Below are 16806 nucleotides of genomic sequence, written 5' to 3' on the forward strand. Positions count from 1 at the left end.
GCATCTGTTATACATTTTCTGGGTTCGTGGGTGCTTTACTTCCTTCTGTACTGTGCTCCCAATCATCTCTGCATCTGTTATACATTTTCTGGGTTTGTGGGTGCTTTACTTCCTTCTGTACTGCGCTCCCAATCATCTCTGCATCTGTTATACATTTTCTGGGTTCGTGGGTGCTTTACTTCCTTCTGTACTGTGCTCCCAATCATCTCTGCATCTGTTATACATTTTCTGGGTTTGTGGGTGCTTTACTTCCTTCTGTACTGTGCTCCCAATCATCTCTGCATCTGTTATACATTTTCTGGGTTCATGGGTGCTTTACTTCCTTCTGTACTGTGCTCCCAATCATCTCTGCATCTGTTATACATTTTCTGGGTTTGTGGGTGCTTTACTTCCTTCTGTACTGTGCTCCCAATCATCTCTGCATCTGTTATACATTTTCTGGGTTTGTGGGTGCTTTACTTCCTTCTGTACTGTGCTCCCAATCATCTCTGCATCTGTTATACATTTTCTGGGTTTGTGGGTGCTTTACTTCCTTCTGTACTGTGCTCCCAATCATCTCTGCATCTGTTATACATTTTCTGGGTTCATGGGTGCTTTACTTCCTTCTGTACTGTGCTCCCAATCATCTCTGCATCTGTTATACATTTTCTGGGTTTGTGGGTGCTTTACTTCCTTCTGTACTGTGCTCCCAATCATCTCTGCATCTGTTATACATTTTCTGGGTTTGTGGGTGCTTTACTTCCTTCTGTACTGTGCTCCCAATCATCTCTGCATCTGTTATACATTTTCTGGGTTCGTGGGTGCTTTACTTCCTTCTGTACTGTGCTCCCAATCATCTCTGCATCTGTTATACATTTTCTGGGTTTGTGGGTGCTTTACTTCCTTCTGTACTGTGCTCCCAATCATCTCTGCATCTGTTATACATTTTCTGGGTTCGTGGGTGCTTTACTTCCTTCTGTACTGTGCTCCCAATCATCTCTGCATCTGTTATACATTTTCTGGGTTTGTGGGTGCTTTACTTCCTTCTGTACTGTGCTCCCAATCATCTCTGCATCTGTTATACATTTTCTGGGTTCATGGGTGCTTTACTTCCTTCTGTACTGTGCTCCCAATCATCTCTGCATCTGTTATACATTTTCTGGGTTCGTGGGTTGGGTGCTTTACTTCCTTCTGTACTGTGCTCCCAATCATCTCTGCATCTGTTATACATTTTCTGGGTTTGTGGGTGCTTTACTTCCTTCTGTACTGTGCTCCCAATCATCTCTGCATCTGTTATACATTTTCTGGGTTTGTGGGTGCTTTACTTCCTTCTGTACTGTGCTCCCAATCATCTCTGCATCTGTTATACATTTTCTGGATTCGTGGGTGCTTTACTTCCTTCTGTACTGTGCTCCCAATCATCTCTGCATCTGTTATACATTTTCTGGGTTCGTGGGTGCTTTACTTCCTTCTGTACTGTGCTCCCAATCATCTCTGCATCTGTTATACATTTTCTGGATTCGTGGGTGCTTTACTTCCTTCTGTACTGTGCTCCCAATCATCTCTGCATCTGTTATACATTTTCTGGGTTTGTGGGTGCTTTACTTCCTTCTGTACTGTGCTCCCAATCATCTCTGCATCTGTTATACATTTTCTGGGTTTGTGGGTGCTTTACTTCCTTCTGTACTGTGCTCCCAATCATCTCTGCATCTGTTATACATTTTCTGGGTTTGTGGGTGCTTTACTTCCTTCTGTACTGTGCTCCCAATCATCTCTGCATCTGTTATACATTTTCTGGGTTTGTGGGTGCTTTACTTCCTTCTGTACTGTGCTCCCAATCATCTCTGCATCTGTTATACATTTTCTGGGTTTGTGGGTGCTTTACTTCCTTCTGTACTGCGCTCCCAATCATCTCTGCATCTGTTATACATTTTCTGGGTTTGTGGGTGCTTTACTTCCTTTTGTACTGCGCTCCCAATCACCTCTGCATCTGTTATACATTTTCTGGGTTCGTGGGTGCTTTACTTCCTTTTGTACTGTGCTCCCAATCATCTCTGCATCTGTTATACATTTTCTGGGTTCGTGGGTGCTTTACTTCCTTCTGTACTGTGCTCCCAATCATCTCTGCATCTGTTATACATTTTCTGGGTTCGTGGGTGCTTTACTTCCTTCTGTACTGTGCTCCCAATCATCTCTGCATCTGTTATACATTTTCTGGGTTTGTGGGTGCTTTACTTCCTTCTGTACTGTGCTCCCAATCATCTCTGCATCTGTTATACATTTTCTGGGTTCTGTGGGTGCTTTACTTCCTTCTGTACTGTGCTCCCAATCATCTCTGCATCTGTTATACATTTTCTGGGTTTGTGGGTGCTTTACTTCCTTCTGTACTGTGCTCCCAATCATCTCTGCATCTGTTATACATTTTCTGGGTTTGTGGGTGCTTTACTTCCTTCTGTACTGTGCTCCCAATCATCTCTGCATCTGTTATACATTTTCTGGGTTTGTGGGTGCTTTACTTCCTTCTGTACTGTGCTCCCAATCATCTCTGCATCTGTTATACATTTTCTGGGTTCGTGGGTGCTTTACTTCCTTCTGTACTGTGCTCCCAATCATCTCTGCATCTGTTATACATTTTCTGGGTTTGTGGGTGCTTTACTTCCTTCTGTACTGTGCTCCCAATCATCTCTGCATCTGTTATACATTTTCTGGGTTTGTGGGTGCTTTACTTCCTTCTGTACTGTGCTCCCAATCATCTCTGCATCTGTTATACATTTTCTGGGTTCATGGGTGCTTTACTTCCTTCTGTACTGTGCTCCCAATCATCTCTGCATCTGTTATACATTTTCTGGATTCGTGGGTGCTTTACTTCCTTCTGTACTGTGCTCCCAATCATCTCTGCATCTGTTATACATTTTCTGGGTTTGTGGGTGCTTTACTTCCTTCTGTACTGTGCTCCCAATCATCTCTGCATCTGTTATACATTTTCTGGGTTCGTGGGTGCTTTACTTCCTTCTGTACTGTGCTCCCAATCATCTCTGCATCTGTTATACATTTTCTGGGTTCGTGGGTGCTTTACTTCCTTCTGTACTGTGCTCCCAATCATCTCTGCATCTGTTATACATTTTCTGGGTTCGTGGGTGCTTTACTTCCTTCTGTACTGTGCTCCCAATCATCTCTGCATCTGTTATACATTTTCTGGATTTGTGGGTGCTTTACTTCCTTCTGTACTGTGCTCCCAATCATCTCTGCATCTGTTATACATTTTCTGGGTTTGTGGGTGCTTTACTTCCTTCTGTACTGCGCTCCCAATCATCTCTGCATCTGTTATACATTTTCTGGGTTCATGGGTGCTTTACTTCCTTCTGTACTGTGCTCCCAATCATCTCTGCATCTGTTATACATTTTCTGGGTTTGTGGGTGCTTTACTTCCTTCTGTACTGTGCTCCCAATCATCTCTGCATCTGTTATACATTTTCTGGATTTGTGGGTGCTTTACTTCCTTCTGTACTGTGCTCCCAATCATCTCTGCATCTGTTATACATTTTCTGGGTTCGTGGGTGCTTTACTTCCTTCTGTACTGTGCTCCCAATCATCTCTGCATCTGTTATACATTTTCTGGATTTGTGGGTGCTTTACTTCCTTCTGTACTGTGCTCCCAATCATCTCTGCATCTGTTATACATTTTCTGGGTTTGTGGGTGCTTTACTTCCTTCTGTACTGTGCTCCCAATCATCTCTGCATCTGTTATACATTTTCTGGGTTCGTGGGTGCTTTACTTCCTTCTGTACTGTGCTCCCAATCATCTCTGCATCTGTTATACATTTTCTGGGTTCGTGGGTGCTTTACTTCCTTCTGTACTGTGCTCCCAATCATCTCTGCATCTGTTATACATTTTCTGGGTTTGTGGGTGCTTTACTTCCTTCTGTACTGTGCTCCCAATCATCTCTGCATCTGTTATACATTTTCTGGGTTTGTGGGTGCTTTACTTCCTTCTGTACTGTGCTCCCAATCATCTCTGCATCTGTTATACATTTTCTGGGTTTGTGGGTGCTTTACTTCCTTCTGTACTGTGCTCCCAATCATCTCTGCATCTGTTATACATTTTCTGGGTTCATGGGTGCTTTACTTCCTTCTGTACTGTGCTCCCAATCATCTCTGCATCTGTTATACATTTTCTGGGTTGTGGGTGCTTTACTTCCTTCTGTACTGTGCTCCCAATCATCTCTGCATCTGTTATACATTTTCTGGGTTTGTGGGTGCTTTACTTCCTTCTGTACTGTGCTCCCAATCATCTCTGCATCTGTTATACATTTTCTGGGTTCGTGGGTGCTTTACTTCCTTCTGTACTGTGCTCCCAATCATCTCTGCATCTGTTATACATTTTCTGGGTTCGTGGGTGCTTTACTTCCTTCTGTACTGTGCTCCCAATCATCTCTGCATCTGTTATACATTTTCTGGGTTCGTGGGTGCTTTACTTCCTTCTGTACTGTGCTCCCAATCATCTCTGCATCTGTTATACATTTTCTGGGTTTGTGGGTGCTTTACTTCCTTCTGTACTGTGCTCCCAATCATCTCTGCATCTGTTATACATTTTCTGGGTTCGTGGGTGCTTTACTTCCTTCTGTACTGTGCTCCCAATCATCTCTGCATCTGTTATACATTTTCTGGGTTCGTGGGTGCTTTACTTCCTTCTGTACTGTGCTCCCAATCATCTCTGCATCTGTTATACATTTTCTGGATTTGTGGGTGCTTTACTTCCTTCTGTACTGTGCTCCCAATCATCTCTGCATCTGTTATACATTTTCTGGGTTTGTGGGTGCTTTACTTCCTTCTGTACTGTGCTCCCAATCATCTCTGCATCTGTTATACATTTTCTGGGTTCGTGGGTGCTTTACTTCCTTCTGTACTGTGCTCCCAATCATCTCTGCATCTGTTATACATTTTCTGGGTTCGTGGGTGCTTTACTTCCTTCTGTACTGCACTCCCAATCATCTCTGCATCTGTTATACATTTTCTGGGTTCGTGGGTGCTTTACTTCCTTCTGTACTGCGCTCCCAATCATCTCTGCATCTGTTATACATTTTCTGGGTTCGTGGGTGCTTTACTTCCTTCTGTACTGTGCTCCCAATCATCTCTGCATCTGTTATACATTTTCTGGGTTTGTGGGTGTGGTGGCCATAGCCTTGTGCTACCAGTGTAGCCATCTCTGAGGTGTTTGGGGGTGGTTACTGCATAACCTATAAGTTAGACTCCACACTGCCCCGAGTCTCCTCAGGCCAGAAGCACTATACTTGATTACACTTTCTGTCTCATAGCCGGCCTTAAGCATAGGCCAACTAGGCGCCTAGGGGCACTTTTCCAGTATTTATTTGGTGTAAATAGACCAGGATAGGGCACCGGGTGGTGTGGTGGTGGTGGTGGTGGGGCGCCGTGGAGCCCTTTTGCCTAGGGCACCAGTTGACCTAAGGCCGCTCCTTACTGTCTGACCTATAGCCTTTAGGTATTGGTGGAAGTCTCAGTTTTAGCTACAGTCCTATGCAGCTAACTGACTATTTGATGTTGAGATAGCCTTCTTGGCCTATCCTACCCAATACTTGATTGAGACACCTTCCCACCCAGGCTCACTAATGTCCTTATACTGATTGCTTACTACTCGTAGCATCATTTTGTTGTCCATTGTAAACCCATCAGCCTGTTCAGTCAACCACCTGCTTTAACAATGCTTCTTAAGGGACCAGTCACCCACTTCTACAAATCACCTTATTACCTTGCCTGTCAGCTTACATATTTTATTTAGGCTCCATAAACATACACTCTGCACATAAAATACACACCCCTCATATCATCACACTCTAGCACTTGTCTCATTCTGCTACTAAGACAAGGAAATTGAAATAAAGCAAGGATTTATTAGAATCAGTTTTACACCCTCTACCAATCCAGCTGAGTAACCATTAAAACTCATGCCACAACCTAACCCTTTCCCTTGTAAATGTTGCTACCTTAACTATAACTTGGGAAACATATTGGCTTTCCTTGAATTGCACAGTTCCAGAAATATAGCTAAAGCCTAAGTAACATTTTCAGCTACACTCACTAGCTAGAAGGTTTCATTGGCATCAGAATAATAACCATGACAAAAGAGTTGGTGGTGTGATACTTTTTTCTTATAAAGGAATATACTCCATATTCTCTTTTACAAGGGCACAACACAAATTATGGCAGTCTGTAGATGCCACATTGCTGCTGACTCAATTTCTGGTCTGTATCTATACCTGGACTTCAGAAATTAGACTTAGAAAATGCTGACTACATTACTCATTTCAAGACTATAGGGCCAGCTCCTGTTACAACAAGAGTACTCTTACAGGTACAGAAGAAGTCTGATTTTCTTTGATGACTACATGCTTCTAGGAGGCAACGAGTTAGTGTATTAATATAAATGACTCATGAAAGCATTCACCCCCCTTTCCTTATGTAATAATTATATGTGGAGTTAGTATTTATAAACTGTCAAGAAAGTTAGCATTTAAAGTTTATTGCAGACTGATTCATTAAAGCCTGAGTTTGTGATTTGTTTTGCTGAGACTGTAGGAATAAAGAAGACAACGCCCTGGATTGTATTATCAGCTTGTTCTTTAATAGTTGCAGTTTATTACTGTTGAGTGTGGATGAGCAGAGATAATCTCCTAAAACCTAATAACAATTCTGGGCTCTGACCAAGGCCTGGGGGAGGAACTGCCAGTCCTTCAAAATTCAGATGGTCTGTGACATGTGATGGGATGGGTTGAAGTGGAACACAAAGTAATAGCTCAGCTACAGCACTCTAAATGAAGGCAGATAAACTTCTTGCTATCTATTCCTCTCAAACAGAGATTCTGCATCATAGCTGCAGTTCATTTTATAAATATTGCAAATCCCCTGATGCTAAATATACCATTTCCTACTTTAGGATAACACAAAAGTAAAAAAAAACAACAAAGAACACCACCTGTATTTACCTCATAGTCATAAGCTACAAGTTTTAATTCTCACCTTTGAAGGAAAACTGGTTAGGCTTAAAATGGCCAACAAGGGCAGATAGTCTAGTACTTACCTGTGAACCTATGAACCTATGAACAATGTACCTAGTCAGCAAACATAGGAAAATCTATTTTTTGTTGCAACTTCCTTGTATATTGACAATTCATTTGAGATTTAGCTGAATTTGTTAGGTAAATCCTGACTGCAGTGAGCATATGATTAATAAAATAAAAAGTATGTCAAAATGTTGGTGAAGTTCTGTTCAGTCTTATCAAACATAGGCCCTTGTTGCCATACAAGCCAGCACATATACCTACGACCCATCTTTGGATTAGACAGACTGCATCATTATCAGTTTTAGAGTTTCTATCCTGATTTGTAGTGGCATTTCTGTCACCTGTCAGTGACCATGGAGTAGATCAGATTTTTCACTAAGAGTATTCACATTGCAACACTTTAAGTATAGTTAACAATATACAGAATGACTGCACGAGGCTTGTTTCTCTGATTTATCCCTACAAAAAGAAAATGGTGCTAAAAAACTGTTATTTTCATCCCGTATTTCTGCACTACAAATCACACACACACACACACACACACACACACACACACACACACACACACACACACACACACACACACACTCCCTTTCACTAATGCTTGCCAATAATATGGTGCAATACATGACATCAGAGAAGCAAAGCTATAAAACACAACCATTTTTGTTTTTTCTTTTAACTAAACATCAAAGTCATGAGGTTTTAGCTACAAGGTGGGGGGCTTGGCATCAAGCCCTGGCTTCTTGCTTGATGTGATTTCCAGCTGTGTGAGAGCTTTCTCAAATTTGAGAGGCACATCTGCTGTTAGCCTTAGGAGTGCCAAATGAAGCAAATCAGTTAAACATCTGCAGAAGCAACTAGTTATATCACAGTCATTCTTCATTTTCTATAGCACCTTATAGTCAATGAATACAGTATTTATTTATTTTAAAATAAAGTCTGTGCCATGACACACATGCTATATGAAAGGGTATATCCTTAATTCATAGAAGTGTGATTGTCATTCCTCTGAGCTGTGAGTGCTCTGTGGTACAGTTCAGAACATCAGAATATCCTTTAACACTTCTTTGTACCAAGGAAAACAGTTTCATGTAAAATAGAAAATGAACTGCTCACAACAAGATGTCTTAAGGGCAAAGTTGGAGTTCATGGACATTTGCCTTAAAATGATTATTATACAATTCGTGCTCAGTTCAGTTGCCTGGTGCCTTGCTGCATTTGGAGTAATAGCTTTTTTACCCCCGGTAAACCAAAGATATCCTACAGTCACACTACACTGAGACTGTATAACACGTTTTGATGTGGTTGTATTAAAGACCTCAGGCTATACTCAAAACAGGATTTGCAGAACCCAGTCTATTCAGAAAAATATGCCACATGCTCACTAAAATTAAATTACAGAGCACTTCCGTGGTATTAGTCGGACTCTTGTTAATTATTAGTATCAAGCTCTTTTTATGCCGGCATCTTCAGCAAACAGATTATCAATATCAGCTGTTATTTATGCCACAGACATACATGCGGTAGATACTGCCTATTGTATCTGTCTTTGGTTTACAGTTTTAAGTGTTATATGATGCTTGAGACATGTTTTCACAAAAATAAGTTAAATCCATTTCAATAAGATACATGTTGCGTTAATGTGCACATATATGTGTGGCACAGAAATTTAAGTTTTGTGTAGAAAGGGATATGTACAGATATATGTGGCATAGAAATTTAGTAAGCCTGAAGTCCCATGCACATGGACCCTAATCTACTGTGTTCACTAATAGGATAGCAGTATTTGTACACAACAGGTCATTACCCTGTGAAGCTATAGATGGTTTGTATGATTGTAGGTAGATTGGAGGGGGCTTAATGCTGGTAGGTTTGACTTCACACTCATGGGAAGTATATCTGTCTGGGGATTTACATTCTACCTGATATACTACCTATATCATGAGCACTAAGGTATATGTGCTTGTGCCAACATGTATTCAAGGTATTCTGAATACCTGTCATCACCATCATCATCGTCTTCAACTCCTTTTCCCATTTTTATATGGGGTCAGTGTGATAGTCCAGTTGTGGCCACTCCTCTATTCAGAGCCACTCTCTTGCCTTATTTGGCAGTTATGCCCACCTGTCTCAGGTCTTCTCTTGCACAGTCCATCTAACCTTTGTCTGTCTAGTTTTTGGCTGGCTGTCCTTGTCTTCTCTTGACTTTTTTTTGTCTCTCACAAATCTGCTTTACCAAATTGTCTTCTGGTTTCCAGGACATGAAACTGAGACACCATAATCTGTTCTCCTTGATCTTCTCTGTAATCGGAGCTACTTCAGGTTCTGCTTTGAAGGCATCATTTCTTCATCTATTGTGCAATGTGCCTCCATCTCGGGGACTTCCTTTCCATCATCTCACACTTTTGCAGTGTCTCTGCCTTCACTACCCAGGTTTGTGTGCCTCATGGAAGTACTGGTCACACCGCTGCTTTTACAATCCACTCTTCAGCTTCTTTGGTATCTTTCTCATACTCCTCTGACACTGGCTGCAGCATCTCTGATTCCAGCGTCGTTCCCCTCATTCAGATTTCCCTTCTCCTCAGCCACAACTAAAGATATTTGAAGCTGTTAACCTGTTCCATTGTTTTCCCTTCCATCTCAGTTTTATGCTTCCTCTGATTCCTCCATTTGCTGCTATAACCAGTGTCTTGCCTGTGCTCATTTTCATCCTATCTACCTTCAGGTTCTGCATTCTACTCTCCTATCATCTGCTGAAGTTGCTGTTCAGAGTCTGCTTATAATGCCACATTGTTTTCAAACAGCTGATCTGCCTCCTATGACTCTTTTGCTGATGTAATAAATCACCAGTATGAACAACAGAGGGCTCAGAGCTGAACTCTGATCCACAGCCACTCCCACTAGTAAACCTCTCTGTGAGTCTGAACACAACTTGTACTTTTTTCCATTGGGTCCCTGTGCATAGACCACTAATTCTAGTAATGTCTCCTGGACTTCAAATTACAGGACTGCCCAAGTCAACTTTCTTAAGACCTTACCATATGCTTTCTCTAAGAGCAGGAATGCCCATTTGGACTCTTTCCTCGTCTTCAGCTTCTTCTCCACTATCTCTCTCAGTGCAGACATCTGGTAGGTTCTATTGCATCCTGATCTGAATCTGTACTTCTCATGTCCCGTGTTGCATTTTACTTCTGTGTATATTCATTTATCAATCCTCCTCTCCAGCACTCTGATATAGTGTGACATAAGTCTGATACCTCTGTACTCCCCTCATTTGTGAATATCTCCTTTGTTCTTGTACACTGGCTGACACTAGACTGCGTGTTCTATATTGATTTTGGATATGCTTCTCTCTTAATACTGCAATAAGTACCCTCAAGAGTCATTTTCCCCCCTAAAGCATCCAATGTCATGATTATATGTGTAATGACTCCATCTCTGCTTACTTTCTCTGCCTTCATCTTCCTTAGTGCACTTTTTGTTTTTAGATGGTCACACATGCACACACACACACACACACACACACACACACACACACACACACACACACACACACACACACACACACACACACACACACACACACACACACACACACACACACACACACACACACACACACACACACGTGAGTGCCTTAATAATAATCGACCATACATATTTTAACTGAGCATGCTCCTGAGTACATAGTCACAGATGTTATATAGTTACTTCAGGCAACTGTGTTTTATGTTACACAGGCAACATGCTAACTTACTCTTTTGCATGTTGTCTCTCTGTATATATTCGGCAATATATGAGAATATTTTAGGTCAGCCATCCTAAAGAAGAACCTGGGGAATACCAGCCTATGCTTTGTAGAACTTATGATAATGGTGGTGATGTGTGGTGTGTGTGTGTGTGTGTGTGTGGGGGGGGGGGGTAAGATACCATTGCTATGTCAATGCCATGTACACAGCACAATCATACCTTCTTTTTAACACCTTTATTAAATTATCACTTGTGACCTAGGCACACAAACATTAACAGAAAATCAAACAAACCATATCAAACTTTTTCATACATTGTACATTAACTATATAATTTTCTTTCTTTATAACCACCGTCATTCACTCCAACACTAAAGGATGGCTGCAAGTCTCTTAATAACATTGAGAAAATTGCAGGTAGGTCTAACAGAGGTTATTATAGCATTTGAAACAAGTGTTGTAGGTGGAAAAAAGGGGAGCAGCTCTATGTCTTGAACCTTAAATGGTCCTGTTAGGGGAAGGTTTATTCTCTGGCCTTGAACCTTAAATGGTCCTGTTAGGGGAAGGTTGATTCTCTGTGGCCTACGGCTTATTAGAAAGGGTATTTACTAGATGATTCATTATCCAGTAACTCATTTTAATAAACCCACTGAAGTGCATTAATACTATCACAAATAATTCACATTTTGTTTTCATTTCCTCTTTCGCCATTTTCAAAATTGTTTTATTTCAATGACACCTTTAATAAATTTATCCAATCTATATTTCATCTTCAAGGTTTTAAAAGTGGTGTCTGGACTATGCAGAGCTATCCTTTGCTGCCATCTAGTGGATTATTTTTGAGAAATTGCTGTAAAGAAGGAATTCAACATTTAAATCTAGTACTGCCCTCGCTAATCAAACAGTCCCCCTACTCTCAACAGTCCATATTTTTGCAGAATGTCCAGATTTTTGCCTTATATTTTAGCTCTGTTCCTCGCATGGCAAATCACTGAGGACTGAAGTCACTAAATAATGATTTTCATTTGAGCTTCAGACTTTATGTTCTTCTCAAAAATACATGTTAATGCAACTTTCTAAGTTTGTAAGAGCAATGTTTAAAATCTGTCTGTGATTTTGAGACATTGTCCCCACATTATTTGTGGCTTTGTCCAGATTTTTTGTGCTTATTGGTTGAATGCAATGTCACACAGTGTTTGTTGTTCCATCATAGGAAGTATATCTTTGACTGTAACTTAATTAATGTAGTATTAAATGAAAAACAAATTGAGGACATCAGATTAAAAGCTTAAAGCATAAGGTGGAAACAATCTTTACTCCAGTCACTTTCAAGGGCTGCAATACATTTGACTGATATATGGTCAGTTTAGTAGAGTATCACTTCAGCTGGCATGCCAATTGTGCTGTTTCAGATGAGGGGCATGGGGCGAATGTCCAGTCCAGCAACATACACCACTGTGCCTAATGTATTTATTTATTTATTTATTTAACATTTGCTGGCTGGGAAAGTCTGACTAGGACAGAGCCTATTTTCAGGTGAGACTTGGGGAGAAATGCTCTAGATGCATGTCTTTGGAATGTGGGAGGAAACTGGAGCACCCGGAGGAAACCCATGCGAACACAGGGAGGACATGTAGACTCCACACTGAAGGCACCCCAGCTGAGAATTGAACTGCAGAACCTCTTGCTGTGAGGCAACAATGTTAACTGCTGCACCACTAATTAAACATCTGTTTGCTTTTCCTATATGTCATCTGTTTATTCCTACTGGCTCTTCTACTGCTCTAAATGATTTCCCAAGATGCAAATCTAAAGCAGAGTATGAACTTAAAACTGCTACAGTTTCAAAAGAAAACTACAAATCTTTCTTCACTTATGTCAGAAAATTAAGTAATAATATCCAACAATATAATGAGCTCATTCATAATAATATCACCCATGCAGACCCCAAGGACATACCCCTCCTGCCCAGATTGTTGTCCCCACTATCAGGGAGAGGTTAGTGTCTCCTGTAATAACCTTGGGACAAGTCTTAGAATCCCTGTTAAAGGCTAAAAATAATATTTCCATGGGACCAGACAACATACTAGGCCGCATTCTCATCAGTGTCAAGTATGGGCTATCTGAAGTTCTACTTAAACTGTTCAACCTCAGCCTATCTATAGGCTTTGTTCCTTATGCCTGGAAAACCACCACACAAAGGTGCCCCTCTGCAGACTCAGGTAATTATAGACCTATCAGTCTCAACAGTCTTATATGCAAAGCCATGAAATGTATCATAACAGAACTGATTTGTGTAGACACAGACAATGTAATGGCTCTAGATCCCAATCAGTTTTGTTTTGTGAAGAGCAGGTCCTGTCTCCTTAACCTACTGAACTTCTTCGAAAAGGGTGCAGGGGCTGTGGATGGTTGTAATGGTTTTTGTACTGCTTATCTTGACCAGGCCAAAACTTTTGATACTATGCTCATTGGTGGCATTATTGAAAAATTAGACAAGCTTAATCTAAGCTCTTACATTGTCCGCTGGATTGCAGATTGGCTACCCAGCAGATCCCAAATTTTGAAACTTGCTGGTTCCCTTTTTGAATGTAAATTTACAACTAGTGAGATGCCACAGGGTGTAGTTATGGGCCTTCTGCTGTCTGACATTTATTTGCAGTCATCCATGCCAATATCCCAGAAGTGTGGTTGACCAAGTTTGCTGATGACTGTAAACTGTGTACTGTTGCCTGCTCATCCAATTATACAAAACAGCTCAAGGAAGAGCTGAATATGTACATTCATGGTGTAAAATGGTCTCAAACTAAGTGAAAAAAGTGCAGGATATTAGCATTTGGCAGCAAGGTTGTTACCACCTCTTATTTTATAAATGGTTATCCTCTTCAGACAGATATGGTCATAGGAGACCTGGGCACTTAAGTGAATAACTTTATCGCATTCTATCATCATGTTTCAATCACAGTCAGGAAATCCTTCTATTGGGCCCAGTTAATTTCCAAAGGACGAAACCTGGTGTGCTATCTGTGCCGACAGAAGACAAGTAACCAAATAACTCCACGGTGTTCAGTCAGAGATGAAAGAGCACAACTTGTATTTTAATAAATGGATTGTATAACATTCTTTGGCTGAACACAGTGGAGTTATTTGGTTACTTAATTCCCAAAGGAATACCTTCAAGATCCAAAGAAGTCATCTTACCAAAGACTCTTTCCTTATCAAACTCATCACTGGATACAATGGACCCTTTGATATGAACAAATCCAGGCATAAGGCCCTAAATATAAGGAAATTAAAGGTCTCACATCTTTCAACTACCCTGATAGATCAGCATGACTCTCCTTATACTCAGTAACCTACAGATTGCTGCAGTGGGATCTATGTCTTGCTTTTTGAGCCATGAAAGATCCAGTCTTATTTGACCTTCTATTTCTTCACAAAACCAGTAACTCTACTAACACCCACAATAAAGACATATATGGGTTCATAGGAGGTTACTACGCTAATGGCTCTAGGGCCTTTACAAGCCTAGTTATGTAAAAAAAAACATGTAGCCTAACTATCCATAGTTAGATGGTTGTTATTAGCAGAGCGATTCTATGATCAGGACCAACTGCCCCTGTCCATGACGGACATAGGTGCCACCCCTGGGTTGAATTTACAGTCACCCATCCAATTGTCAAGATTCCATTTAAATAGGGGCATTGATTAGCTCTGTTTCACATGAAGTGGGAGCTTATTCCAAAGGAGCAGCAATCTCTGGGAGATACATCTGTTTCTCCAACATATTTTGTTAATGTCACAAGCTAGGTTGAGATCCCTGGAGCGTGTGACTTTTGTCCCATTTGATTTGTGGATGTGCAGCATTTCCATTAGGGCAGGGTCAGAGGCTGCTCTGTAGGCCAGGCAGAGATCACCTCACAGCAGCCTGTATGATGCAGAGTACAGTGACAGGGCTTTCAGTCTTTTCATATAGGTCATGTCTTGGAGACCCTGGATTCTCTTGGTTAGAAACCTCTGTGGACCCTCTGGTTGCTGCAGATGTCTGGTGAGATAATACAGAAGGGAGCATTGCATTCAATTAATGGTCTGATAAGGGCTGAGTACAGCATAATTATAACCTCCTTAGTCTTGGATGCAATGCCCTTGTTTATGAGATGCGCAATGTAGAAGGTTTTCCTTACTACTATGGACACATGGTGATCAAAGTTTAGATTACTGTCAACCTGTGTTCCCAAGTCTTGTACCACTGGGTGTGAGGATAGAGGGGCACTATCTGTATCATAATTATCAAGGGCTACTTCTTTGCCAAAGGGGATAATGAGGTATTTTTTTGCATTTAGTTTTAGTATGTGATTGGCACCAATCATTTGTCTGTATCAGCCCCTTTTGTAATAAGTTAACGTCACTGGGGGACTCTATTATTGCACCCAGTTTACAGTCATCTGCAAACTTAGTAAGCCACAGACCATCTGTTTTCTCTTGGACTTCAGCAAAATAGAGTCTAAAGAGTAGACAGCCCAGCACAGATAATTGTGGTACCCCTCTGGTAACTGGTCTACTGGTGGAGGTGGACTCCTCAACTTTAACAAAGTGCTTTCTGTCAGTGAGCCAGTTGGCTACCCATCTAGCAATGTATGGTTTAATTCCCAGCTGGGAGAGTTTCTCAATGATCCCTGAGTGGGGGGGGTTCTGTCCAAAGCTTTAGCTAAATCAAGATAGGTGGTGATATGTACTGCCTTGCCCTCATTCAAGGCTTTGGTGACATTCTTAAAGAAGTCACCAGGTTTAATAAGCAAGATCTATCCTTTATGAAACCAGACTGGGCTGGGTCAAGAGTTTAAGGGTCGCCTATGCCCTTGTTGATAAGTTCCATGATGATTCTTGTAATGGCCTTGTAGATAAGGCTGATTAGGCTTATGGGTCATGGGTTATGGGTTCCAGGCAAATAGTCAAGACTTGTTAGAAAGACAGGTTCCTAACTCAACCTACTCCAAGTCTATAGAATAAGTTACCTGTACAGGTCAAATGAAGTACCACTTAGCTACCTTTAAGGTTAGTCTTGATGACTGGATAGGTAGACACAAATTTACACTAGAGGTACCATGTACAACGCTACTCCTTTTGGAAGAGAAGCACTATTAAGTGCTTGAAAAATGTACAAGAACTTTGAAGTTTGTCTGATTAAAGGTTTATTTGTATGACTAGGCATGTTATGGTTTCTGTAATTGCTTAGTAAGTTCCTATGTTTCTGTGCTCCTTTCTCCCTAAGTCTGCCTCCATCTTATACAATGTAATTATGCATGAACTCTATAACTGCTAATTAGTAAACATGTGCTGTGTATGTTACATCTTAATTCATGGCTGCTAATATAGGATAGCTGCAGGCGACAAACATTATATTTAGCTTTCTTAAATTTGGCACTGGCTCAGTGTTTTCTTCTGATATCTACCAATAGATGTAAGGTCTGTAGTGCATTATGTGCAATGACTAGTTGTTATCCTGACTCATTAGAGTTGTTAGGCTGATGAGTATTTGGCTTTTTTTTCTTGGTTTCAGTGCTAGGCATTTAATGAACACTATCATTCTATTTCATTGTTTTGACCTTTAGTACATGGTCACACGTGCATATAGCACTGCATAGCTCTTTTGCAATTAAAAGAAAACATACTCTTCATTCCCCTCCTCACCTTTCATACCTTATAATTGCCCTTCTTAATTTTCCTCCGCTTGCTGTTTGCCCATTTCCTACTTACTCATCCACCCCATTTCCTATTCATTTACATAATGCCCAGGGTTGTCAGTTTGCTGTGCACACCCACATTGCTGTATCTGTTGGTTACTATGCTGCCTTTCTTGTGCCCTGTAGGGCATTACATGTACGTCTTCAGTGCTGCATTGCATGTGTGAGCATGAATGTCTTAACCATGCTTCTTTGCATTGCATGTGATGTCCACAACTTTGCTCATCAAACTATGGTCCTGACATAGAGCAG

At 41.0% G+C, this 16806-nt stretch overlaps 1 protein-coding gene across 1 annotated transcript in view; it reads left to right on the top strand.

The window, feature by feature from the left end:
* LOC122798180 (ectonucleotide pyrophosphatase/phosphodiesterase family member 3-like) overlaps positions 1-16806 on the top strand; it is an 835307-nt gene that overhangs the window by 776676 nt on the left and 41825 nt on the right. The window lies entirely within an intron of this gene.

Source organism: Protopterus annectens, chromosome 3.part1, assembly GCF_019279795.1.
Source record: "Protopterus annectens isolate FY-2018-M chromosome 3.part1, PAN1.0, whole genome shotgun sequence".
NCBI classification, from domain to species: Eukaryota; Metazoa; Chordata; order Ceratodontiformes; family Protopteridae; genus Protopterus; species Protopterus annectens.